We start from the raw sequence: 26993 nt of genomic DNA on the forward strand, positions 1-26993 counted from the left end.
TATAGGAGGATCATTGCAGGAGTGTGGAGCTCACTGCATGATGGGGGTCTTGGTCTCTCTCTAACAGGTAGGTTAGATGGTCTGGTAGATTATATCTGATGGGGTTTTAAGAGACCTGGGTTTGATTCTTGGCTCTGATATAGATTTTTCCAATTTGAATGTGGGCAAATCACTTAATCTACTCTGTGCCTCAGCTTTCATTTGGGATGGTCTGAGGACGAAATGCATTAATGACAACGAAGTGCTTAGCTATATTATGGTGATGAGAGCCCCATTAGTACTGAGATTGATGTAGCTCCTAAGCGAGGGGGTTGTGCATTCTACACAGTGATACTATGTTTTTGGTTTTTTTTTCCCTAAAATGAGTATTTTTAAAAAACTTGATATCACAAGTCTGAACCATTTTTTTTGACTTAATATCAATGTCTGAACCATTTTTTTTTTTTTTTTTTTTTACTCTGGCTTTTTTGCTTTGGAAATGTTCTTCATCAGTTTTAATTTTTCTTGTAACTTAAAAAAGTGGAAAGAATGAATTGGTGGGGAAGAAACAAAGGGTAACAGAGCCCAACCTTATTAAGATTTGAATGTCCTATCTTTAAAATATGATTTAGCTCCTATGTCCGCTAGACTACATAATCTGTTCATACCAACATCTACATGCATACTAAATTACATGCAAATCAGACAATTTACTGTGTTTACTTTAGTAAAAATGTGAGATTTAAAAAAAATAGGATTAAAATTTCCCCATAAAGCGGGAACTTATTAACTTGTGGTTGAGGGGTTGCATGTGATTAGGATTGTACAAAACCCACAAAACGAATAATTCACATTGGTTGTCATTGTCAGGGCATTACTCAGTTTTCTCCATCAGATTTAGTTTAGTAATGCTATTGCTTTTTTCTCACATGGCTCAATTTATTGCTGTGTCTTAGGACTTGTCTACTTGAACATGTAGTTTGTGGCAAGCTGGGGAGTAAATCTACCCTGCACTAGCCGCTGCATGCTAAGTGTCTGTGTGGACCCTGCTGCCATGCACTAACAGTTCACTAGTATGCTTTGATGTACTCCCATTTCAAACAGCAGAAGATCAAAGTGAACTAGGGAACTTTTAGTGCATGGCTGCAGGGTCCACACAGACACTTAGTGCGCAGCAGGCTAATGAAGGGTAGATTTACACCACAGTTTGCTGTGAACAAGCCCTCAGTTCTGTTCATCCTGTATAATATGTTCTCTGCACCCTACATTCTCTTTCTCCCTGCATTAGTCTGTCTCATTCCTGCCCCTACCTTCCCACACACTGCTTTCTGCCTTCAGACTTCCTACTACCCCCTCACTGGTGAGGGGTTTCTCATCCTCTCACAGTTTCCTGTCCAGCTTTCAAGCCACAGAGAGCGTGAGAGCAGCCATCTTCTTTGAGAACACAGTGGTTTCAGATCCACTGTAACTATGAAAGATAGAGGCCTGACTTCCACTGACTCAGGTTGCATGGAAATGGCTGCCATCTTAACTGAGCACAGTCTGGCTTCAGTCCCACTGAGAACAATGAGACATGGGGACCATTTTAAGTAAACACACAAGTTTATGATGCTGCCAGATATCAGGAGACCATGAGAAGTTATACTGAAAAAAAAACATGCACATATCATTATAACATTCTATTTCAATTCTCAACCTTCCTCCAGTATAGTTTTAGTGCCCAGCAGTGCCTGTGAATTATAAAACATGATTTGTATTATCATAGTGCACAGGAGCCCTCATCATGGACCAGGAGTCCATTGTGCTAGGTGCTGTACAAATACAGAACAGAAAGGCAATCACCACACTAAAAAACTTACAATCCATGTCTGAGGCCTGGTTTACACCTAAAACTTTGGATGACCTAGCAACATCACTCAGGGCTGTAAAATATTTCACACCATGTGTGATGTAGTTAGATTGACTTCACCCCCACTGTAGATGCAGCTAGTTTGATGGAAGAATCCTTCCATCTACCTGCCTTGCACCTTTTGAGGGAATGGATTTACTAGAGCAATGGAAAAATCCCTGTCACTGTAGTAAGTGTCTGTGCTACAGCAGTGTAGCTTCAGCTCTGCAGTTGTGCTGCTGTAGTGCTTGTAATGTAGACATACCCTAAGCCAAGGGACTACAGGTGGATACAGACAGGTAGCACAAAGAAACAATGAGACAAAACTGGTCAGCATAATAGGTGGTAGTCTCAGCACACCAACAGTGTAACCCTTGTGGTTTTGCTGCTAATAAAGAAACTAAATTAGGAATCCAAAAATAGCTCCAAATTCATCTTTCCATAGTAAGGGTAAAGTTTAAAGAAGCTTAGAAGGTTCTCAGGCCCTGCTGAACACCACAGCTGTGCCTGAGGAGGACTAGAGACTTCACTTCAAAAAGAAATTACTGCTACAGTCCTCCATTCTGTCTCCCAAGCAACAGAAGCAGCTGGGCTCATTTAAAGCATTTCCAAGTGAAAGCCACCTTCTTGCTATACTGTGTAAGAGGTTGTTCCAAGTATTTTTCCCTAATTACTCAGTTCTTCAGTTTAAAAAAAATTCTCTTGAGACTAATCCTTTGGCTCAGTAAATAGGCCAGCAATACTCAAAATGCATTATCTTAAATAAGATTTATCATCTAGGTCTTCAGTCACTTAAGCCTGTGGATTTATTATTATTATTACTATTTTTAATGGAAAGGGATTATATACCTCTATTATTATTCATAGATGTAAAATGATTTAAAATACAGTATTGCCTCTTTTAAAGCCTCCTTCAATAACTGGATTTTTAAAAAATTTAACTGGGAAAATACAATTGTGCAGAATCGAGTCCAATGAAGAGCAATTTCAAATCTAAGTACTGAAAGGACAGTATTGTACTTCTTAAATGAATTAATTACATGCTGATTTTCTGAGTTCCCAACTCTTTTCATTTACCCTTATCTAATGCTGGATTTCCCTGAAGTTGGGTTTCCCTGGTTTTGCTTCATAAAACACCCCAGCATGAACTATCTAGGTGATATTATAACTACCACAGAAACAAATGTGAGCACAGAGCTGGCTAGCAGAGACCAGCTAAATGTTTCTCAACCAGTACAAACTGCTGTAGCTCCACAGGTTCAATGAAGCTGGGACAATTTACACTAGCTGAGGACCCTCCTTTCTGTATTTTTAAATGGCATATGAAAGCAAAATAAAAATGTTACACTTCAGGATATTCAGGCTCATCAGGAGCCCTAAAATTAAAGACTGAAGGGCCCAGATCTTCAAAGGTATTTACATACTCCCATTGATTTCAATGGGAGTTAGGTGTCTAAATATCATTTGAGGATCTAGACCAAAGTGCTTCAAATAGTAAAATAAATAAATAAAAAACAACCTTCAATCAGGATTTTTACCTTATAATTGTTCTAATGTTAACATATATGGAACAGTCAGTAGTTCCACTTCTTGAGCACTAATATACAGTGGGATTTTTTTGATGTCACTGAACTTAACTATTCACAAGATTTGTAATGAATTGAAAGAGTTGCGGTAGAATCATAAAAGTTAACAAATTCTTGCATAATCTACAAATTATGCTTTTTTTTTTAAAGACTATTTACGTTTACTTGATTCAAGGTTTAAGAACTATATAGTTTTCAGAGTGGTAGCCGTGTTAGTCTGTATCAGCAAAAACAGTGAGGAGTCCTTGTGGCACCTTAGAGACTAACAAATTTATTTGGGCATAAGCTTTTGTGGGCTAGAAACCACTTCATCAGATGCATGGAGTGAAAAATACAGGAGAAGGTATAAATACATGAAAGGATGGGGATTGCTTTACCAAGTTTGAGGTTAATCTAATGAGATAAATCAATTAACAGCAGAATACCAAGGGAGGAAAAATAACTTTTGAAGTGGTAAGAGAGTGGCCCATTACAGACAGCTGACAAGAAGGTGTGAGTAACAGTGGGGAGAAATTACTATTGGGGAAATTAAGTTTAGGTTTTGTAATGACCCAACCACTCCTAGACTTTATTCAGGCCTAATCTGATGGTATCCAGTTTGCAAATTAATTCCAGTTCTGCAGCTTCATGCTGGAGTCTGTTTTTGAAGGTTTTGTTTTGTTTTGAAGAATTGCCACTTTTAGGTCTCTAATTAAGAGACCATAGAGATTGAAGTGTTCTCCAACTGGTTTTTGAATGTTATGATTCCTGATGTCAGATTTGTGTCCATTTATTCTTTTGCATAGAGACTGTTTGGCCAATGTAGATGGCAGAGGGGCATTGCTGACACATGATGGCATATATCACATTGGTAGATGTGCAGGTGAACGAGCCCCTGATGGTGTGGCTGATGTGGTTAGGTCCTATGATGGTGCCCTTGAATAGATATAGAGTTGGCACCAGGGTTTGTAGCAGGGTTTGGTTCCTGGGTTGGTGTTTTTGTTGTGTGGTGTGTGAGTATTTGCTTCAGGTTGGGGGGCTGTCTGTAAGCGAGGACTGGACTGTCTCCCAAGGTCTGTGAGAGTGAGGGATCATCCTTCAGGATAGGTTGTAGATCCTTGATGATGCACTGGAGAGGTTTTAGTTGGGGGCTGTAGGTGACGGCTAGTGGACATGCAGGTATCCTTAGCAGTCCTGCTGATTTGAAGGTATAAATTGTCCCCAAATCTGAAATAGTTTGTGGGTGAGAACAAAGTCACAAAGTTCAGCCACCAGGTTTGCCGTGATGGTATCGAGGATGATTTTCCTGATGACTTGTAGTCCATCTTTGTGTGGAATGTTGGTGTAAAGGGCTTCTACATCCATAGTGGCTAAGATGATGATTTCTGGAAGATCACCAAAGGATTGTAGTTTCCTCAGGAAGTCAGTGGTGTCACTCTGGGTTCTGTCCTGCAATATATATATTCTAAATAATGTGGCCCCAATCCACAAAGCACTTAAGCACATATGGAAATCAATGGAATTACTCACATGATGAAAGCTAAGCTTATGTTTAAGTGTTTGTTGGATTGGGGTCAGAGTGCTCAGCAATATCTTGTGGATTTGAGCCAAAAATGAGGAAATAGAACCATATATCTAGATAGCTAGATCAGATAAGAATAAAATTTGAGAACCATCGCACTGGTCCAAACCAAACCTTTCTTTAAATTTCTTTATGGCTATTCAACTTGTACTCCAAAAGGGGAGAATAAGTGTCCATCACTATGCACGGAAGATAGATGTAGGATAGGCACATCTAAAAGGAAAAAATAAAATAAAAAGAACAGAGTAGGGCCAATTGAATTACTTAATACTGCGTAATCTGTGTCATTCAATCCCTGACCTTACTCCTTTGTCCATGTTTGACTGCAGTCCTCTGTCAGTTAAATAAGCACCCAATAATAGCAATATGTTATTTATAATTGGCAAAAAACGCTAATAATGCTGAAATGATCCTTCCTGTTGACGTTTATCCAGCAAAGAGGAGGCCAGAGAATGAGTCACATGGTCAAAAAGCGCTGACCATGCTTTGATAACAGCAGAAAGACTTGGAACCCACACTCACTCCAAAATCAGTTTGTTGCATTTAGTGGCAGATGCTTGCTTATTTTACAGTTTCTACTGTCCTTGCATATTTTAATTGTTAGGTATTGTTATTATGTTTGTATAATATTAAGGAGTTTGTGCTGAATATTTCATGGCCTCATAAATCTTCATTAAATATATAAAAAAATAAAAAACCCTCCAGGAAACTATTGCCACAAAGTCCAAGTAAAAAGAAAACTAATAACTAATTATTCTGTATAATTTAACCACAATTACTATGCACTAGGAACCTATTTTAATTGGAATTGGGAGAACTGGTTAGTATAAATTACCAAAACAACAGGGAGACATTGTGGCCCTGAGAAAAAAGGAGGGTCTTATAGTCAGGAATGCTAAATCCAAAGCTTCCAAAAACATGAGTCAGATTCAAAATAATCATGAGATTGTCTTAAAAAATCATGATTTAAAAAAAGGGGGGGGATACAATTGGGGTTATGGTTCTTTGACTTCTGGTTTGATGTCTTTATGGTCCCCTCAGGTCACATCTGAGAGTCTCACATATTCACGGGACTTCAGGAGCTTGGCCTTTAAGAAAACCACCAAATATCACAATGCTCATGATAAAATTGTCGGAGTTGGCCACACTGGATTTGCTGCTTACTCATTCATTTGCTCTGATTTTGGGTTAGCCACTTCCTAGCCAGAAGAAGATGAAAGGAAGGTTTAACATGGCAAATTAGGTATCTGGGAGTGGAGTAGGAAGGAAGTGGTTTTCCCATCCAATGGAAATTTTCACTGTTTGGGAAACTGTTCCCATTGCATTCTACGGAAACAGATTTTTTTTTTTGTCATGAAAAATACAGAGAGGTGGACACTTTAACCCAGTCCTCCCACATCCCAGGTGAATGCTGTAATCACCAGACTATCGCACATGTGCATGCTTTCTCCCCCTGCCTTTTTTGGAATAAACATTCCATCCTGGACCTGAGAAACCCTTCCCAACAAAATTTTCGGTCAAACCCAGTACATTCCTGCAAAAAGTAGCAGTTTTGACAAATCAGCTTGTTTTTGTTTTTGGTCAAAATCCCAGGTCTATCCAGAAGGAGTGATAAAACCAGTTTGACTCAGAGGAGTCATACCAGAGAAGTCTAAAAGAGACAATGCATGTAAAGCCTCAACATCCTTATCAAAGAAAACAACTTGTTCAGCTTTAAGCTAGTATCATGGAAAATTTGTTTCGTTTGATTGGATTTTTGGAAGGTGTAAGTAAGGATGTTGCCATTGAATTCTTGGACTGTCCTAGATATTGAAATTTAAAAAGGAGATATTGTGCCAAATTCACAGAAAGCAAATTGGACCCCAGTGAAGAAAGCTCAGCAAGGAGAATACTAGAAGAAAGCAACATGCAATTGATCAAAGAGGAAAAAAAAACAAATAAAAATGCTGTAATTTAAAGTAGTAAGAGAGATACCTGATCTTAATTACCAAGGGTTTCTTTGTATTTGTTTCAGTAGTTGAAGAGCTGCCAAATACAGACAGGTTTTAAGAGGGTTTGGGGGTTTTTTGGTTTGTTTTTTGCAAGCAGATGCAGAAGCTTCAGTGTTCAACCCTGTAAAATGTCTGCTATTCCATACCACACCACAATCACATCTTTTTAAGAAACAGAAGGAGCAGACAAGTGCCTGAAGTACTGTAATTCACTGCACAGATGAAGCTGAACGTCATTTAAGTGCAGATGAAAAATAACATTTGCTTGAATATATCTCAAGCCTCCATAAGGACTTAAAAAAAATTGTCTCAGTAACATTAACCTAATGTGCTGTTGCTGGAACTTAGGAATTAGAACTATAGCCCGAGGGCCTGATTCACCATTGCAGTTTTACTCCAGTATGACTACCCTGATTTCAGAAATGACACTGATTTCAAAGGAATTGATCTGGAGTGATTCCGTGGTGAATCAGGCCCCTTGCTATTTGGATTGGTACGTTGCTTTTTCCATTGTTGTTCACCAGAATTGAGAGTTAGGGATATACTAATATATTAATGCCAGAAGCGACCAATGTATCTTTGATCTCAGAGGAGGCAGGAACTGACTGGGCAAGGAAACTGGTATCTGGGGAGGGAAATGAGGTGGGGAGGGAGAGGAGCTAGTGAAGGGGAGAGACTGAAGTCAGATGAAGAACTGGCATGTGAGACTGGAACTGGCTGGGCAAGAAGACTGGGACTGGGAAACTTTGAGGTGGGGGAAAGAAGTTGGGAGTCAGGGCTTGGATCAGACAAGGAGCCAGCAGGGCTGCCCAGAGGGGTGGGCAAATGGGGGAATTTGCCCCAGGCCCTGGGACGTGCAGGGGCCCCCTGAGAATATAATATTCTATAGTATTGTAACTTTTTTTATGGAAGGGGCCCCTGAAATTGCTTTGCCCCAGGCCCCCTGAATCTTCTGGGCGGCCCTGGGAGCCAGAAGAAGGGGAACTAGCTGGGCAGAAGGACTGGAGACAAGGAGCTGGGCCGTCTGGGCCTGGTTGAAAGGGATGGGGAAGAAGGGATTGAGCTTGGAGAGAACAGGCAGAAGGGTCTGTAACCACTAACGTGTACTCCCCTCTATAGCTTGAATGGACTCCATGATTTCTAAGTCTAACTTCCTCTCCTGTTAGCAAATGTCTGTGAAATCCATTGGCAAAGTGTGTGTCTCGCTCCCCTCTACTGCTGGTCCACGTAGAGGATGACAAGCTACTGCTACTACCAGTTACTCTATCAGCTCAAGTGGCAGTGGATCTAATGGTTCCAATCTGCTGATCTGTGTGGGTGTCAATATGAGGCCACATGGTATAATTTCTGTTATTTTTTTTGTTTGCTTTTAAAAAAAACAACCCTCATTCAGTGCATAGACTGAACCTGCTTTGGGATGGACCAGAGCTGTGTAGTGAAGCAGACAATTATCTGTAGGACCCCTTCTTCATTTGTTGAAGAAATAGGAATGTGTGTAGTGAATGAGGCAAGATGGCAGGAGGAGAAAGGACGATGTGATGTTTAAGAGAGTTAAGATAGCTGAAAGCGAGGGCCGGCTCCAGACCCCAGGGCGCCAAGTGTGTGCTTGAGGCGGCATGCTGCGGGGGGCACTCTGCCTGTCGCCGGGAGGGCGGCAGGCGGCTCCGGTGGACCTCCCGCAGACGTGCCTGCGGAGGGTCCGCTGGTCCCGCGGCTTCGGTGGAGCATCCGCAGGCACGTCTGCGGGAGGTCCACCGGAGCCACAGGACCAGCGGACCCTCCGCAGGCACGTCTGCGGGAGGTCCACCAGAGCCACGGGACCGGTGACCGCCAGAGCGCCCCCCGCGGCGTGCCGCCGTGCTTGGGGTGGCGAAATTCCTAGAGCCGCCCCTGCTGAAAGCTGCCCTAGAGTACTGGATTCACCCAACTTGAGACCCTGGGGTCTGATTTGTAGACGTGCTGAACATTTAAACTGCAGTGGAAGTCAATCGGACTTCAAAGTACAGTCAAAGTTGTACTTTGAACATATAAAGTGCTATATAATGCTAAGTAGTCTGAAAAATCAGGTCCTAGATGGTTCATATTGGGCACCCCAGATTTACTGGACACTTCTGACTTCAATCTCTCTGTGCTTTATCTGTAACAGGAGGATAATATCAACCTCTCTTCTCACAGGGGTGTTGTGAAAATAAATGGAATAACATTTGTGAAGCACCCTATGAGGCACAGATACTATAGTGATGACAGATGAGCACCATATAAAAACCCTTGAGAAGATTAATAATTCTGTCTTCAGAGCAGGGTTTGAATAATGTGTGGTAAAGCAGGCCTGAGGACAGACACTGAACATGAAGAAACAACAAAATATTAACTAGCAGCTCATTAAATGAGTTCAGTACAATGTTTGCACTGAATGAGGCAGGGGTCCTGTGGAAAAAATAGTATGTGATCATGTAATGAAAGACTAGCCGAGATTCACAAAGGTACTTAGGTGCCTAGAAAATCAGAGGAACACAAGGCAATGAACAAAGCCAATAGGGAGAGAGAGTTGCCCAAGAATGTAAGCTACTAAAGCCAGCTAGCCAATGGGAGATGTTGATGACAGGGGTGTGCTAAACTCCACCCCCTCACAGAGATAGGCAGCTAAGTCCAGATGCAGGGAGGTGCTTATCTCTCTAGCAAAGCATAAGCATAAACTCTTTCAGGAGTTAGCTGTCTAAGGCTTTTTTCTTCCAGGATTGGGGCGGAGGACATCCCTCAGAACTTTTATCCTAGTGGTTAGAGTACTCACCTGGGATGTGGGAGACCTTGTTCAAATCCTCCTCTGCTTGGTGAAGCAAAGGGATTTGAAAACAGCTCTGCCCCCTCTCAGGTGAGTTCTCTAACTATTCGGCAATGAGATATTCTGATGTGGGGCTCCCTAATTTTGTTCTGTTGAAGCTGTTCTACTTTGGATTAAATTATTAGAGTCATGGGGCCAGAGAGATGGAGAGAGAGCAAGCATGACAGTGCTCTAGCTACCAAGCTATAGAGTCATTCTCACTTTTGTGCTCTCTTTTTCTTTCACTCTGACCCAAGTGATTCTGGAACAGCTTCAACGGGATAGACTGAGGGAGCCCCAAATCAGAATATTCCATAATCCAGTGGTTAGATCACTCACCTGATAAGTGGCAGATCCATGTTCAGATTCCTCCTCATCACTTGAAGGGAGTACTTGAACTGGGGGTCTCCCACAGCTCAGGCAAGTACCCTAACCACGGGCTAAAAGTTACAAGGGTGGTCCTCGTCCTCCCACTCCCTGGACACTTTATGTAAATTTGCCTATAGTGGCTTAATCCACTAGGCAGCCCCTGAGTAGATCTACTGGATTGGGCCCTGCACAGAAGTTAGGCAGACAAATGGCTTGTGGATCTCTCTGGGGCTTAGGTGGGAGTCAGATGTCCGGACACCTAGAGGGAGATAGCAGTGTGCGTGTAGAGAGGCAGAAACGTAGGCACCTACGGAACTTTTTACTGAAAACACTCAGGTGCCGAGTGAGTTTAGATAACTACAGGGTTCAGTGAGAGTCTTGTGAATTAGGTGCTTTTGTACTTTTGTGAATTTGGGCCTGTGTGTCATAATGTGTATGTACAGGGGGTGATGGAGTAAATTAAATTTGCAGAGGCAACCTGAATTCTGGCATTTCCTAAATTTTGAGTGTTTGACATTGAAACCTTTATTATACTTTTAATATATTTTTCTGTGTAATATACTTTACATTCAGGGATGACACAGATAGTATTAACATAATATTTAGTACTGATTTCTCCTGAGAAGCAGTAGTATTTGTGCTTTCCATAAGGATCTTATAACAGATATATCTAAAACTTAGAAAAGCATGAGTTTAAGAGCACATTGAATTTGAAAAAAAAAAAAGATTTATTTCAAAAAAGGAAATCTACAATTCTTATAGGCATGTCAAACTAGCATAATGATTTGAATGGAGTACAATAGGAAGTTGGAAAATATTCCTCTCTGAATGTAACATCAACTTAATTGTGTTTCAAGATATTAGCTCTGCTATCCCGAAGTTTTGGTTATTGCTTAGTAACAGAAAAATTCTTAGTTGAATATTTCTGTTACCTTTCATAGCTACTATTTCATGTCATGAAGCAATACATGCAGATACAAATATTGTTCTTATTTTGTATGTAAATATGTTGAATCTTCCCGAGTTTTCTATATATTTTGTGCCATGAAAATTTGTCAAAATTATCATTAACTGGATACACTAGTAGCGTGTATTTGTTTTTGGCAAATTTGCAAGTGGGTAGTTTGCACATATTCAAGCAAAGAAAAGTGCATTTTAATGAGGACTTACTTCATTTTTTCTGTAAACAGTTGTTGAATTCAAAACACAATTAAAAGTAGACTTGATATAGCCATCATTCAGGACTTAAAAATCTCCCTTTGGTTTTGGGAAACAAATAGCTTTCATTTTGAATAAGTACCATAATTGTAGCACATTAAAAATATTGGTCCTCAGTGTATATAGCAAAGATTTTAGTATGGGAGCGCTGATCAAGAGCCTTCTGAATCATTAGGAATACTGCTGATCTCTACCGTATTAGATTATCATTTCTACTACTAATGAATCTGAACAGTAAAATGGGGACGGGAATGTAGGAGATACAGAGATAGACACAGGCATGTAAGTCTATTGTATTTCTATGGGACTAATAGGTCCAAAATAGACCTGAAAATTCTTTTTGAAAATATATTGAATGTTTTCAGATCTAGTAGATAATTGATTTCAAAAGCTATTTCTTGTTGTGCTTTCACTTCTGTGTGTACTTGTGCTGGAATGATGGCCAAATTTTAGGCAGGTACAGCACTGAGAAAATGCTTTGCATGTTAAATCCACAAAGCATTGTCTGGTGCAATAAGTTAGATGTGTGTGTGCAAATCTGTCCTAGTTGTTGGTAAGCTCTCTGCCACATTGTGGGTAGCCCAGTGTTGAGATGCAAGTAGGTAAGGGTGGGCATAAGGAGTGTTCCGTCTCCTGAACAAAGGACAGCTATAACTGAGTTCCTTCTGGCACTCTTCTGACTGCAGGGAGCTAGTACCCCATGAGACACAAGCCATCCCAAAATGGGAAGTGAAGGGAGGGGTGGAGGCAGGGAATGGAGGAGGAGGAGTACATGTTAACATAGCTAAAGGGTGATGCAGCAGATGCACTCCACCTGCATGCTGAGATGCTCCAGGAAGCACAAATGACACAATGACTCCCAGTATTACCATTGATGGTGGTGGAGCTCCTCACTGTAACATCAGCTATGCAGGGCTGTGCCAAAATACAACAGTTTGACCCTATGTAACCATATGGTACATTTGTCTATCTGGTCTCTGAAACACCACCTGATCTAATGAAAGATATTGCTATCAGACCAGCTCAACTAGTGTGATCATGCTGCTTTCCTATAGCTTCAGCATGCAGGGGCTCACATCTGAGAGAGAGAGATGAAAGAGAGGAGGAAGAGAGGATATAGGGACTGTTACATTCATGGCATATGCACAGTGCAGTTAGGTTAAAAACATAGAACACTCTTGTTGGAAGGTTGCAGTGTAACACGACTTCATTTAGTAAAATTCAGAATCTTAACATACAAGAACCAAAAACAGAGAGAGAGAGAGAAGCAGGCTGATCTGTAAGGCAGAGAGGCACAACTCACCCCATCCTGCTTTAGGCTGGCTCTTTGGAGACTGACTGCAGCTGCTAGACTCCAATCACATACTTCCCTACAGAGACACCTACCCTGTAAGCAGGACCAAGAAAACCGCTGAGAATTCAAAGTGATAATTTATCATTTTAATATAGTTTTCAATACACCACAAGGAAAGAAAAAAGGAGAAAGGAAGAAGACAGAGAAGGGAATAGGGGGAGTTACCTCTGATACAACAATCTCACAAGATTATAATTTATTTCGCAGGTACCAGCCCAGCTATGTGTTACTTCAGCATGGGTGGAAAGCAGACCAATAAAATGAAGTCCAGCAATTCTCAGACCGCCTCAAAGGATAACCACAAATGATTTGCAGATTCAGTTTGGATAAGCAACCACACGACAAGGGATTTTTATAAATGTATTTCCACCTTCTAAGTCTAGAGTCCAGGACAAGAGATGTCTCAAAGACATACTTTCCTGTGTGGTCTTTAGTACTTCCAGGTTGTGAAATACTGAGAATAGCCTTTTACTGCAGTACAGTAGAACCTCAGAGTTATGAACACCTCAGGAGCGGAGGTTGTTTGTAATTCTGAAATGTTCGTAACTCTGAACAAAATGTTATGGCTGTTCTTTCAAAAGTTTACAACTGAACATTGACTTAATACAGTTTTGAACTTTACTATGCAGAAGAAAAATGCTGTTCTCCCTTTATTTTATTTTTTTAGTAGTTTATGTTTAACACAGCACTGTACTGTATTTTCTGTTTGTTTGGGGCTTTTTTGTCTCTGCTGTTCCCTGATTGCATGCTTCCAGTTCCAAATGAGGCATGTAGTTGACCAGTCACTCTGAGGTTCTACTGCATGTCCGTTTGCAACCTAAAACCAGAAAATGCTGAGGTGTTTGTTTTGGTATGAGCTTTGTGTGAAGAAGACATGGGCTGGGTCTTATACAAACCAGTTCCAACTAAGAATGGGCAATGTGCTCTGATGAGGCGTGGATGACAAGCTGCACTTGCTTTGGTGACAAAATAATGGTGGAAAAATATTTTTTTAAAGATCACAGGTGGGGGGGGATGTAGCACTTTATATAATCAGAAAAAACTCGTTCAAATGCATGTGCATATATGAAAATTGCAGATATTTCATAGAATCATTGAACTGGAAGGGATCTCGAGAGGTCATCTAGTCCAGTCCCCTGCACTCAAGGCAGGACTAAGTATTATCTACACCATCCCTGACAGCTGTTTGTCCAGCCTGCTCTTAAAAATCCCCAATGGTGGAGATTCCACAACCTCCCTAGGCAATTTATTCCAGTGTTTAACCACTCTGACAGTTAGGAAGTTTTTCCTAGTGTCCAATCTAAACCACCCTTGCTGCAATTTAAGCCCATTTGTATCTTTTCCCTCTCTTTTTATCACTTGTCTTAAGCCCCTAACCTGCACCTGATACTGTGTAGGAGGGCCTCTGAAGTCAGTGAGGCTCTTTGCAGCTGCATGGTCTAATTGTTTGATAGATCAGGGCTTTAGATTATAAATTTCACATATATATCTTTGTGCCCCCAAACTTATTGGATTCTCTGTGTGCTATTGTCCATCATCATCATCATAGTATGTACGGTTCTGACTTTTAAATGTCTGCCTCACCACGGGATGTTTTTTTCCTGTCATGATGGTCATTGATAGGTTACTCTAAAAGGAATGATAGCGGCTGGATGACATGGGCTAATTTCCTCCTCTGATATGATCATTCCTATTTTCAAATTATGCATATGGCCAGAGTTGGCAGCGAGCGAGGCCTCTCACTCCAATGTAAATTGGTTAGTGTTCCCAGCATGTAGTATGCTCAAGTTCATATTTGGACACAGGTGAAATTTTTTATTAATGTACGTTAGATGATGATTTGGCTGCCTGAATTGAGCGGTCATTTCTAGGTCAGATTAAATTGTAGATAAAATATAAAATTGTTCTGAAGGCGTTCCGACTGGTCCCCCAAATGTAAGTCAAGGAGCAATCAACTGCCCCTTCTGTGAAGATGTTGGGAAAGAAAGGTAGGAGTTCAGTCTCTGAGGATGCTTAATGATAAAATGGTGGTGGTCAATGGGAAACTAGAGCCTACTGGAGAAATGGATGGTTGCATATTGGGATGGTTTCATGTCAGGGAAAGCCTCTTTCAGGGGCTAGGTACCTAAAAGTGGGCATGTTTTGCATACGGTAACACTAAAATAGTAGAGCTGATTAAAATTTCTCAAATTTCAAAATTTAAAATAAAAAAATGAAAAATATTGGGGAAAATTGCAACAAAATTAACAAAAAAGTTACCCCAGGTCTTTGGTCTGACTATAGAAAAGGGGGGGAAAGTAAAAAAAAATAACTAAATTTTGAATTTAAAAAAAAAAAAAGATTCCCTCACCCCTATTTTTGACTAGACCTATTAAAGGGTTAATTCATGTAGAATATCTTAAACCATTCTTTGACCTCTTCAGATTTCAGTCATGGACATTTCTTTAATATCACCAATACTATACTGTGGCATGCATATTATGGTCATTACCTCGCAGGTTGGGGCCAATATTATAAATAGAGAGGTTGCAGCAGCTGAACAGGCTATAATTCACTCAAAGGCCATTGTGGGAAGTACACTGTATTGTTAGATGTATAGGTTCTTAACTTGATCGGTTGGTGTATGTAACTAATAATTGATAAATTGTTCTGTCCCATTTCTTTACTTTTTGGACTGCAGTTTTGTTGTTGTCTTTCTATATATCTCTCGGAAATGTTTTATTTCCAATTTCTTTTCTATGATGAAAACCATTTGCTGGAATATTATTCATTGAGAGATGGCAGGTTGTTTCAATACCACCACCGTAACTCAAAAAAAAAGTGTTATTGTTCTCAGGTCTGTGAAAGAAACATTGAGAGTATCTTGTATGTCTTCACAGTGTATGTCTTCACAGTGTATCATGTCAACCCAGCAAATTATTCCTCTTCCCTTCATTAGACTCCACATCATACCACCTAGAGTTCATAAAGCACAAATTAAAGATAATGAAAAAAATACATGACACAACATGTTCCTGGCTGATAGTATTGATTCCAGGTTTTCTGAGAGAATTTATTCAGCCATATGCTCCAGCTATAACACTGCTTACCATTTTTATGGATACCTGGTGAAACAGCTCCTAATATTCCACAGACTCCAAGTCACAGATCAAAACTAATTATAAAAATTAAGCTAATTGTTTAAGTGTGTACAGCAGAGCATAGATCAGAGACACAAGCAGCTGCATGCCACCTGAATTCTCTTTTCCATGAGCAGTGAGGGTTCTGCAAGAGCTTACAAGAGGAGTGATAATAAAATAAATATGGAAATATTTTGGAAATATGTGTTATGCTTTTCTTAGCATAATGTGCTTTGCTTTTCAACTCTTGGTCCTTAGCTAAGTGAAAACAGTGATTTTCCCACCATATTTCTTTTAAATTTGCAAATATTTTGGGTCAGCAGATGCAAAATATTTCCATATATTTAAATTGATACATTAACCAGATCACTGCTTTATAGAGTTGATGGAATTACTCATGGCAAATAAATTATCTGCCATAAACAAGCTCTTTTGTTTAGTTTTCAAATCATTAGCAAATTGACTTCAATTAGTGCAACTGTATAACATTATTTGCCCAATAGTTTGTATGCAAACTTCAACCTATGGGATTTTTGTAAACTACCCAATTTGTCCATATTATAGACTTTTTACTATGGTTATTCATAGTGTGTAATTTGTCATCTCACCCATCTGGTATTGTTTTGGTTCCTGACTGGATAACTGAAGTTATTTAACTGAGAGAATATAAATGACAAGTAGTGAATAATGAATACTGCACTTCTGAAATGAATTTTTGGATGAAGCACTATTTCTCCTAAATAACATAAAACTTGCAGGATTAACATTCCCACCAATCCCCCTGGATACCATCAGGATCAGGGATGTTGTCTGTCTGTCTATCTAAAATATTTGAATGTTTTATGTTATAGCAATGACCAGTTTCTCAGCTTAGTGTTGAGACCAAAACGTTTTTGTTGCCTGAGCATGAAAAGTAATACAAGAGACATAATATTAAAATTGTGTTCACCTATAAAGCCAAGACTAGCATTATTAACTTCCTGAACCCAACAATCAATGTCTTCCAGTTAGAAAGTCCAGAGTAACATTCCTCAGTGTTGAAAACATAGAATGAAGTACATTTCCCTCTTAATCCACACAGAATTACAGACATGCCCTGAAAGAAGAGTCTGCCTTTCCTCCACATCTGCCTGGAGTTTCCAGTGTTGAGGTCACTTCGATCTTTCAAGTACTGCTTGGCAGTGCTAATGGTAAAAAGATGATGATGATGATAAGAGCAACGGTATGGAAAATACAGGGGAGTAGGAACATTTGTGTGACACTTGTGGGAGGAAATTGAAGTTCATCATCAGTAGTAAACATTTAAATCCACAATATTTACTAATATTGGCTTTTAAAAAGAGTTTAAATTTCAACAGGGCACCAGGTAGTGGCGTTTGAAGCCCTAGCTTCTTCTGTAGAGGTTGGGGTGAGGTTGTTTATTCTGCCTCACTAACAGAATAATTTGAGAAATAACCTGACACTGGAATTATTTAGAAGTAATCCTCTGTTTCCTTTACTTCTAGATTATCTAAATCCAGATTGCCTCATGGTCTCTCATGAGACATAATTCTAAGCAAAGTCTTAGATTTTCCATTTAATCTTGTTCTGCTTTTAAATTCACTAAGAGAACTTTCTGGTGCTACCTCAGAAATTATTAGATTTTTTTTTCTGGAGTCAAAGAGTGAATTCCTTTTGAAGAAAAAATGGGAATGTCTTTCTTAGACCCCTTATATGACACAGTGTGCCTTTTCTATATTCTTTTTACCATTAAATTAGAATTGGTATGTGCAGGCACTTAGTTCTCCTCACTCTGCATACTTAGGGATTGTCAATACAATTGTCAATATACAAAGATGATGGGAACTATACTGGAAATATGGCATGGAAATCCCCCCTCCTCTGTATCTATACTTAATTTTATGTCTGATATCATAAACACACTAGGCGTGCATGCAATTATCTTCCTTCTTTGAGGTTTTGTTTTTGTTACATGATAGTTGCTTTTAATTGTTTGTGCAAATATATGAAAATGTATGCAAATGTACAATCTGCTGCTTCTTTGTTAGGGGGTGTTGGAAGGTATGATACCTTGAAATTCACATTCTTATTTGCATCCATTCCCTGATTTATTGAAAATACCTGCTCCGAATTTTTCGAGTTGTGTATTTATCAACCCTGTAAATAGGTTGCTGCAGATGCTTTTAAAAACAAGTTAGCTGTTAGCAGGTGGAAGAACAATGGTAACCTCTGTACAGTGTAATAGTTATTTTTACAGTTTAACTAGAACAAATAGGCAGATTCTTTTGTATAGAAATTCTGGCTCTGTCAATATTAGCAGAACACTGGCTTTATTTGTGTAAGGCTTAAAATGAACACCATGTACCTCTTCTTATATTTGCATACTATATGTTTATTTGTATGTATTAAAATAAGGGTTTTACTTCAAATTGTGTTCATTTAGTGCTGCAAATAGTTAAAGTTTATTTAAAAAAAAAATCTTACCATCTTTGCCTGTTTAGCCATTTTCCTTTCCACTAGAACTTTATAAGCTGCAGAGTAAAAGTTCACTTTGCCGATGAAGCACTGGGAAAGCAGAATATAAATCCTATTTGTGTTTATTTCCTGTAGAAAATATGAGGCATGCCCATTTTTTTACATGTTTCCAATTATTTAAGGAAATTGCCTTAAAGGTTTGTGAGGACACTTCCTGATAATGGGCAATAAGATTGGACTTGGTGAAGAATAAATTCTAGACTGGTTCGTAGGGCCTGATCCAGAGACCATTGCGATCGGTGGAAAGATTTCCACTGATTTCAATGGCCTTTGCATCAGACCTTTACTGAGAAAGGGAATTTAATACGGGGAGCAAATAGCTCATAGAAATGCCTGTGTACTTTGTGACAGGCACTAGTCCCACTCATCCATTCTTAATGCTAATTGATGCCTCTCTATTTTACTGTTTTTTATATTGTATACAGTATTTGTAAATTATGATTAGGTAAGGTGGCAGGGGTCTTGCAGAATCAGATCATGAATTAGGAATGTTCCTGTCACTCTCAGAAATAAACATAAAAACTGCCTTCCTGGATCAGACCCACAGTCCATTTAGCCCAGTATCCTATCTTTGACAGTGGTCAGTGACCAGTGTTCCCTCTAACTTTTTACGTCCATGTGCGGAATGAATTTTGTTATGTGCACCAATATGGAGGTGATGTGTGGCGAGGCCAAGGGGTTTGGACTGTGGGAGGGGGCTCAGGACTAGGGCAGAGGGTTGGGGGGTGAGGGCTCTGGCTGGGGGTGTGGGCTCTGGGGTTGATCTGGGGATAAGGGGTTTGGGGTGCAGAAGGGGGCTCAGGGCTGAGGCAGAGGATTGGGGTGCTGGGTTGAGGGATCTGGCAAGGGATGAAGGCTCTGGGGCTGGGGCCAGGGATGAGAGGTTTGGGGTGTGGGAGGGGGTATGGGCTCTGGCTGGGGGTGTGGTCTTTGGGGTGGGGCTGGGAATGAAGGGTTTGGGGTGCAGGTTTCCCAGGGGCTGCAGTGGGGAGAGAGGACTCCACCCAGCCCTCTCTTGCTGCAGCAGCTTGGGGCCGTGGGAGAGGCGCCTCTCCCTGGCTGCGGCAGGGATGAGACGGGGGAGAGGTGCCTCTCCATGGCCATGCTGTGGGAGGGGTGCCTTTCCCTGGCCTTGGCAGGTCCTGCTGGGTTTGGATGGGCGGGGTGGGGAGGGGCAGGGCCGGGGGTTGGGTCCCTCTCTGTGGCAGCTCCGGCTGGGCTAGGCCAGGGGAGAGGCACCTCTCCACGGCTGAGGCAGCTCCAGAGGTGCTGGGCTGGGGAGGGGTATCTCTCCCCACCTGTGTGGTCCTTGATAGCCTTAGATGGAACTTAGCCAATACAAGAGCTTCAGGAGAGTGTACAGAACAGGGCAGTTGGAGTGATCCATCCCTGTCATCTGCTCTCAGCTTCTGGCAGTCAGAGGGTTAGCATTACTCCAAGCATGGTATTACATCCCTGACGACTGAGCAAATAGCCATTGAGGGACCTGTCCTTCGTGAACATAACTAGCTATTTTTTTAACCTAGTTATACTTTTGGCCATCATAACATCCCATGGCAATGAGCTCCACCGGTTAAATGTGAGCTGTATGAAACCTGTTTAAATACTAGTGAACCATGTTTCCTCAGTGAATAGTAGGTTTTTTAAATGGATGGGGGAAGAGGAAGGTGGTAGTAGTGGTGGCTGATGTGGAAGGGAGCTACTTGCTTCACAAACAGGAAGGATTCAGATTAATAAAATAGATCATGGCAGATTATTTGCTCCCCTCCTTGTTTCTGAAGAGAGCTGCCTTTTTTCAGTACGAAGAGTCTGAGAAATAGCATCTCCATATTTGAAAAGTAGAGGCCAGTTGTAGCTATTTGGGACCTTGCCAGCCAAATATCTGCCCAGAAAAGCTTGATGTGGCTATGGAACAATTGTGCTCTGATAAGTCTCCCACAACAACCACTGCAGGCTACCACATTCCTACCTTGCAACTTTAAGGAGATGCTGGGAGGGGAGAGCTGACCTGGATTATCTTGTTTGTTCTTACTACTGCTCTGCATGGATCATAGAATATGAGGGTTGGAAGGGACCTCAGGAGATCATCTAGTCCAACTCCCACACAGATTTTTACTTCTTGTTCCCTAAATGGCCCCCTCAAGGATTGAGCTCTCAACCTGGGGTTTAGCAAGCCAATGCTCAAACCACTGAGCTATCCCCCTCCCTGTTCCCACTGTGAATTGTCCTCAGTGACATTTAGATCTTTTTTTCTGAGTGGTTCCAGTTAATTGAGATCTCATCAACTTATGATTAGTTCAGACTGTTCCTCCCAAAGTCCATTACCTATACACTGAATTTCATCTAATTAAAAATCATACACATATGCAATATTTTATTTAAATTTATGGAGGAGGACATTATAATTTAAAAATATGCATCTGATCTGTGCCACCTTTCAAAGATCTGTGTGTATATTACATTTAGGTGGCTTTCCTGACCTATATCTTTTCAAGCTGTGTTCCAAAGAATATTGGTTGCTGAATTAGATAATGAAATTAATAGATTAACAATTACATGCCTGGCAGTCTGCCTCAATTATTGTGAAATGTAACATCTCCAGCTACTAAATGTTGTTATTTCAATATATGTAAATACACTCATTGTTCATCATTAGACCACAGATAAAATGTTATGATACATGAAACCATGCCAGATGGAGCACAGACTCAGAAAGAGTGTTTTAAAAATAAATGAATTTTCAACTTAAAATAATTACAATTCTGATCACACAAAAATATTGAGCTGCTTGATCTAAACTGTGTCTGGATTGACAGCAGTTGCCTGTGTTGCTGGGTGAAGCAGGCAGAGCTACTATTGACTTGAAAGCTCAAAGTCTATTAAAAACATGTGTCACTGGATTCAGCCCATTGTCCACCGACAAATCTGAGTGACATTTGGTTAATGTGTGGGTCCTGATAATATATTTAGTGTAATCTGTTCCACAATGTGATTAACTGTAATGGAAATGCAGATGAAAAAGATGTGTTTAATGTATCGTAAAGGGTCACAGATGGGGAGAATTACCTCCAACATGTGCAGCTAGCTCGGCTATGATAGAGGTAATCCATACTCGATAGCAAATTAACAAAGCCTTTCATATTAAAGGTAACAACCATAGACCATATGTAATAGACTTCAGAATCAAAACTAATCTCCTCAACAGGCAATGATCCAGGGACAATACAATCTCTAATAATTAAAGAAGGGGAGCAATAACTCAGTATATGATATTGGACAGGAAGGCTTGAGAGGATATAATTGCAAAGAGGTCTCTTTCAGTCTCGGCCAGGAAATTAGAGGTCAGAGACTCGATAGTTTCTACAGGGCTCTGATCCTGTAAAGATTTACATGCATATTTAACATTACACGCTGTGAGTAGGCTCCTTGAAATCAATGGCACTACTCACAAGGGCTGGATCTTGTTTACTCTAAGGCAATGTTACAATGCTTTGGCAGTATAAATTGGTGTTAAAGTAGGCATAAATTACACTTATACTCTTTTAAATCCCCTTTTCACCATCAGACAGATGTAAAGAGTCCTTAGTGTAATTACGAATCAGGCCCACAGTATGTAACATTAAGCACATGCATAAATCTTTGCAGGATTGGGGCCTAAAGGCATTATTCAAAAATATGTCTCTGAAGGGTAATCACCTGATCTAAGCAGTAACTGTTAGCATCCATGCTATTAAACAAATATGAATAGTTGTAAGAAATACATATTTGAAGGTTTATTTCTTACCATTTTCCAATTATTATTTCTTGATTATTTTTCTTAGTTCAATCTTTCAATAGCAATTGCTATTGGAGTTATTAAGATATACATTAATATGGTCTCTTCCAAGGAATTAAAAAGCCACAACTAAATCAGCTGTTTATTTTTCTTTGCCAGATACTGTTAATCATTGGTGGAACTAAAAATGTTTCCTTCACCCCAAACTCTGTCCTACTAGATACTTGTGTGGAGTTGCAAAATGGAAGCCAAATTTGGCTAGGACTGAGCCTCTTGCAGACATTGCATTCTAATTTTTTATACCATATTCTAATTGTTTGTGTGTGTCCAGGTGTGCTCCTTTTTATGAAAGTTTTAGCTAGACCCTTGTGTGGCTCATTTGATTGCTTGATTGCCTGATGTGGTCTAGAGAGCTGTTGAATCCCATGTCATTTACAGTAAATACACATGCTATTTTATATACCTATCAAGTGCATGGATTGAATCCACTTGTCTCCAATCATTCACCATAGTTATTAATCACATGCAACCAGGGCTCAAATTGGGCTGATACACAGTGGTATGGCATATCAGCACCTCCTGCAAGCTTCCTATTCATTCTCCTGAATCTCAGTTTCATTAAAAAAAAAAACCCAGGTAAGGCTTTGTCTACACACACAAATTGTACAGTTTTAACTGTACCTGTATAGTTGAAGCAGTACAAGCCCCCAGCGTGGACTTGGATATACAGATATAAAGGTTCTTATATTGGCATAGTATATTCCTGTACAGTAAGTAGAATAAGCTCTACCACTAAAAGTACATTTATACTGGTATAATTATAGCGGTTAACAAAAATAGTTATACTGGTACAAAAAATGTGTGTAGACCAGACCTTAGTTTCTAGCTGCTTTGGTTGTGAAGAAAAGCTTGACTATGTAAATTGAATGCAAACCAGTGCTGTGATATCTTCCTGGGTTTGCAGAATGTATGAAACAAGGGCTTTGAGAGGTGTTTCTCCCTCCTCCTTGTAACAACCTTTTATGTACTTGAAAACTGTTATCATGTCTCATCTCGGTCTTCTCCAAACTAAACAGACTCCATTTTTTTTTCAATCTTCCCTCATAGGTCATGATTTCTAGACCTTTAATAATTTTTGTTGCTCTTCTCTGGACTTTCTCCAATTTGTAAACATCTTTTCTGAACTGTTGCACCCAGAACTGGACACAATACTCCAGCTGAGGCCTAATTAGCACAGAGTAGAGCAGAAGAATTGCTTCTCGTGTCTTGCTTACAACATTCCTGTTAATATATCCCAGAATGATTGGGTTTTTTTGTAACAGTGCTACACTATTGACTCATATTTAGATTGTGATTTACTATGACCCGCAGATCCCTTTCCACATTACTGCTTCCTAAGCAGTCATTACACATTTTGTTTGTGTGCAACTAATTGTTCCTCCTTAAGTGGAGTACTTTGCATTTGTCCTTATTGAATTTTATCCAATTTACTTCAGACCATTTTGAATTTTAATTCTATCCTCCAAAGCACTTGCAACCCCTCCCAGCTTGGTATTATCTGCAAACTTATTAAATGTATTCTCTATGCCATTATCTAGATCACTGATGAAGATATTGAACAGAACCAGACCCAGAACTGATTCCTGCAGGACCCCACTTGATATGCCCTTCCAGCTTGACTGTGAACCACTAATAACTACACTCTGGGGATAATTTTCTAGCCAGTTATGCACCCATCTAGGTTTTATTTCCCTAATTTGTTTATGAGAAGGGGATGCAAGACAGTATCAAAAGTAAAGATATACAGCAACTACCACTTTCCTCCATCCACATGGTTTGTTACCCTGTCAAAGAAAGCTATTAGGTTGATTTGACATGATTTGTTCTTGACAAATCCATACTGACTGTTACTTATCACCTTATTATCTTCCAGGTGTCTGAACATTGATTGCTTAATTGTTTGCGCCATTATCTTTCCAAATGTATCTTAAGGCCCTTAAACACGTTTTGTTAATCTGGCCCTAACTGTACTAGTGGCAACTCTCTGACGAGGGGCCTCAGGGACACTCCTCACTGGTGTAAGGCGTCTCATTGGATACATATGTTACCATTTTAGTCTTTAGATTTCTTGAATCCACTGCTTTCTTATTTTCTACCATCTGCATTTTCTACCATCTGATTGTTTCTTTATCACAATCAGCTGCAGTCAGCAGTAATTCTGTAATTGTTCACAATGCCATTTCCAAAAGGGTGTATTTTATAAGCCCTTATTAGTTCAATTAACTCCTTTTATTTTCCTGTCACTTCTTCCCTCACCTCTACCCAAAATTTCTTCCTCTTTCACTCATCACATCAAGAAAGAAATATTCATGGGACTACTTCCAGTATGAATATTGGAATGAAAATTTATTTGCAGAAGATGAATTTATGAAATGTTTGCTATTTGGGCTTGATCCGCATCAGTGACATCAATGGAATTTTTCTCACAGATTTTGATGGGAACAGGATCAGAGTTTTGTGAACATTTTTTTACAAATTAGCTGGGGTCAACCAAATAGTTGTGAAAAATGAAACACAGGGCTCATGAATAACAAGAAATCATAATCGTGATATGTGTGTGCATGTATGATAGATACATTTCACTCAGTTCTTGTTACAATATACCTTGCTGACTTTTTATAATGGTAAACATTTCTTGAAATTACAAACATTTCTGCATGACTGATTGAAAGGCAATACTGAATACAGAAACACTCTCTTTATTGTGTTGCAGGTATTGATGTACTCAGAAGAGCTACAGTTCCAGGATTAAGTTTGCCCTTAGGGAAAAAAAATAAGAATTTGTTCTGCATTAGCATTTTTGCTAGATGAAATCCCACAAATCCTATTTAGGTAATAAGTAAGGCACTTATCACCAGAGACACAGTACATTTATGAAGCAGATTTTAAGAAATGTGCCTGAAACAAAGGGCCTCCAAAACATGCATAGAAAACCAAACAAAACCCTGATAACGAAACAGTCATAAAAATACAACCTTCATTGGAAGGGTGTTCTTTTGGACAAACTGTATGGCTCAGAAGTTAGTCTCTTAAATCTCAAGGTAGCTAGTTTGAATCCAGCCCTGGTAAATAGTAACTCAAAATTATTGCAATCTAATAGGTGTGAGTATTTGGCAAACTTTATTAAACGAGTTAGCGTTTATAGACTGTTCCTAGTGGCCAAATGTCCTAGTCACAGAACCACTGCACAAATTGGCCAGCCTTGTTAGCAATGTCACCAGAGAGATCCGCTTTGAATGGACTTTGAAACAAACTGCCCTTTCATCTCTAAAGTTGACTTCTTCAGCTCACATTAATGGGGTGAGGAGATGAATCTTGCCTCAGAGCAGGGATCAGCAACGTTTGGCATGCGGCCTGTCAGGGAAAGCTGCTGGTGGGCTGGGATGGTTTGTTTACCTGCAACGTCCGCAGGTTCATCTGATCATAACTCCCACCGGCCGCGGTTCGCTGTTCCAGGACAATGGGGGATGCAGGAAGTGGCGGCCAGCACATCCCTTGGCCCATGCTGCTTCCCACAGCCCCCTTCAGTGACCTCAGAGCTCTACTCAGCACAGCTAATGTGGGTGGCTTTAGGCGGTATGGAGCTGACAGCCTGTGACCCCATGTAACTACCTTGAGACCCCCTTAGGGGTCATGACCCCAGTCTGAAAACCCCTGCACTACAGTCTCCACAGCTGCTAATCCTTCTCCTATCATAAGCCATGTACTTATTTATTGTTCTGTAAATTTGCCATTTGGCCTGGGGCTCCAAAGACATTTACTGATTATGGAGAAGTCTGTTTATATGGTTTGGTAGATTCTGCAGGTATTGTCACTTTAAAAAAAACAAAAAAACTAAACAACAACAAAACAGTGCTCTACGGGTTTGATAAAATGTCACTTACTTTTTGTGTGTGTCTGATTCAAGCATAATGAAGATATGCCTGTGGTCATAACTAGAGATGGTCAGAAAATGGAAATTCCTTTCTGCACAAAATTCAAACATTTTGACATTTTGTTTTTGTTCCAATCAGAAATTTCCCATAGAAGAACATTCAAAAAAATTTCCATGTGGAACCATAGATAATTAGGGTTGGAAGGGACCTCAAGAGATCATCTAGTCCAACCCCCTGCTCAAAGCAGGACCAATCCCCAAATGGCCCCCTCAAAGATTGAGCTCACAACCCTGGGTTTAGCAGGCCAATGCTCAAACCACTGAGCTATCCCTCCCCCCCACCATTGAAATATTTAATTTTGATAAGGTAAAACCTTTTATTTTTGATAATGTCAAAACATAATATAAGATATTACGTAATATATAAGTACAATATACACATGTACAAATAAAAAATGAAATATAATATAAAAATCAATATGAAACAAATCAAAATGAGAGAATCAAAACAAAAACATTTTCACCTTATTGAAATGGAACATTTTAAGATGATCAAAACAAAATAAGAAAGTCAAAATGACTTTCACAACAAAAATTCTATCAAGATCAACACTCTCCCAGAAAATGTTTTGATTTAGACAATACTGCATTATCGGACAGAAAAGTGTTCTGTCGAGCATTTTTCAGCCAGGTCTATTCATAACGAAAGAGTCTAGGACGTATTTCTCAACCTTTTCTATACTTCATCCCTGGTGACCTTTCATTTGATGCCTAGTGTTAGAGTTATTCAGAACATGTCATAAACCTCACAATATCCCTCAACAAAAAGCAATTGTAATGGACAAAAAAAAAAAAAAGGTTTT

At 39.9% G+C, this 26993-nt stretch overlaps 1 long non-coding RNA gene across 1 annotated transcript; it reads left to right on the forward strand.

Moving 5' to 3' along the window:
* On the forward strand, positions 1-25569 carry LOC120396079. Its single transcript, XR_005592966.1, has 3 exons — positions 1-67; positions 16968-17076; positions 24970-25569. It is a non-coding gene; the product is annotated as an uncharacterized LOC120396079 (long non-coding RNA).
* The last annotated feature ends 1424 nt before the right edge of the window (positions 25570-26993 follow it).

The sequence above is a fragment of the Mauremys reevesii genome, linkage group 1 (genome assembly GCF_016161935.1).
Source record: "Mauremys reevesii isolate NIE-2019 linkage group 1, ASM1616193v1, whole genome shotgun sequence".
In the NCBI taxonomy this organism is placed as follows: Eukaryota; Metazoa; Chordata; order Testudines; family Geoemydidae; genus Mauremys; species Mauremys reevesii.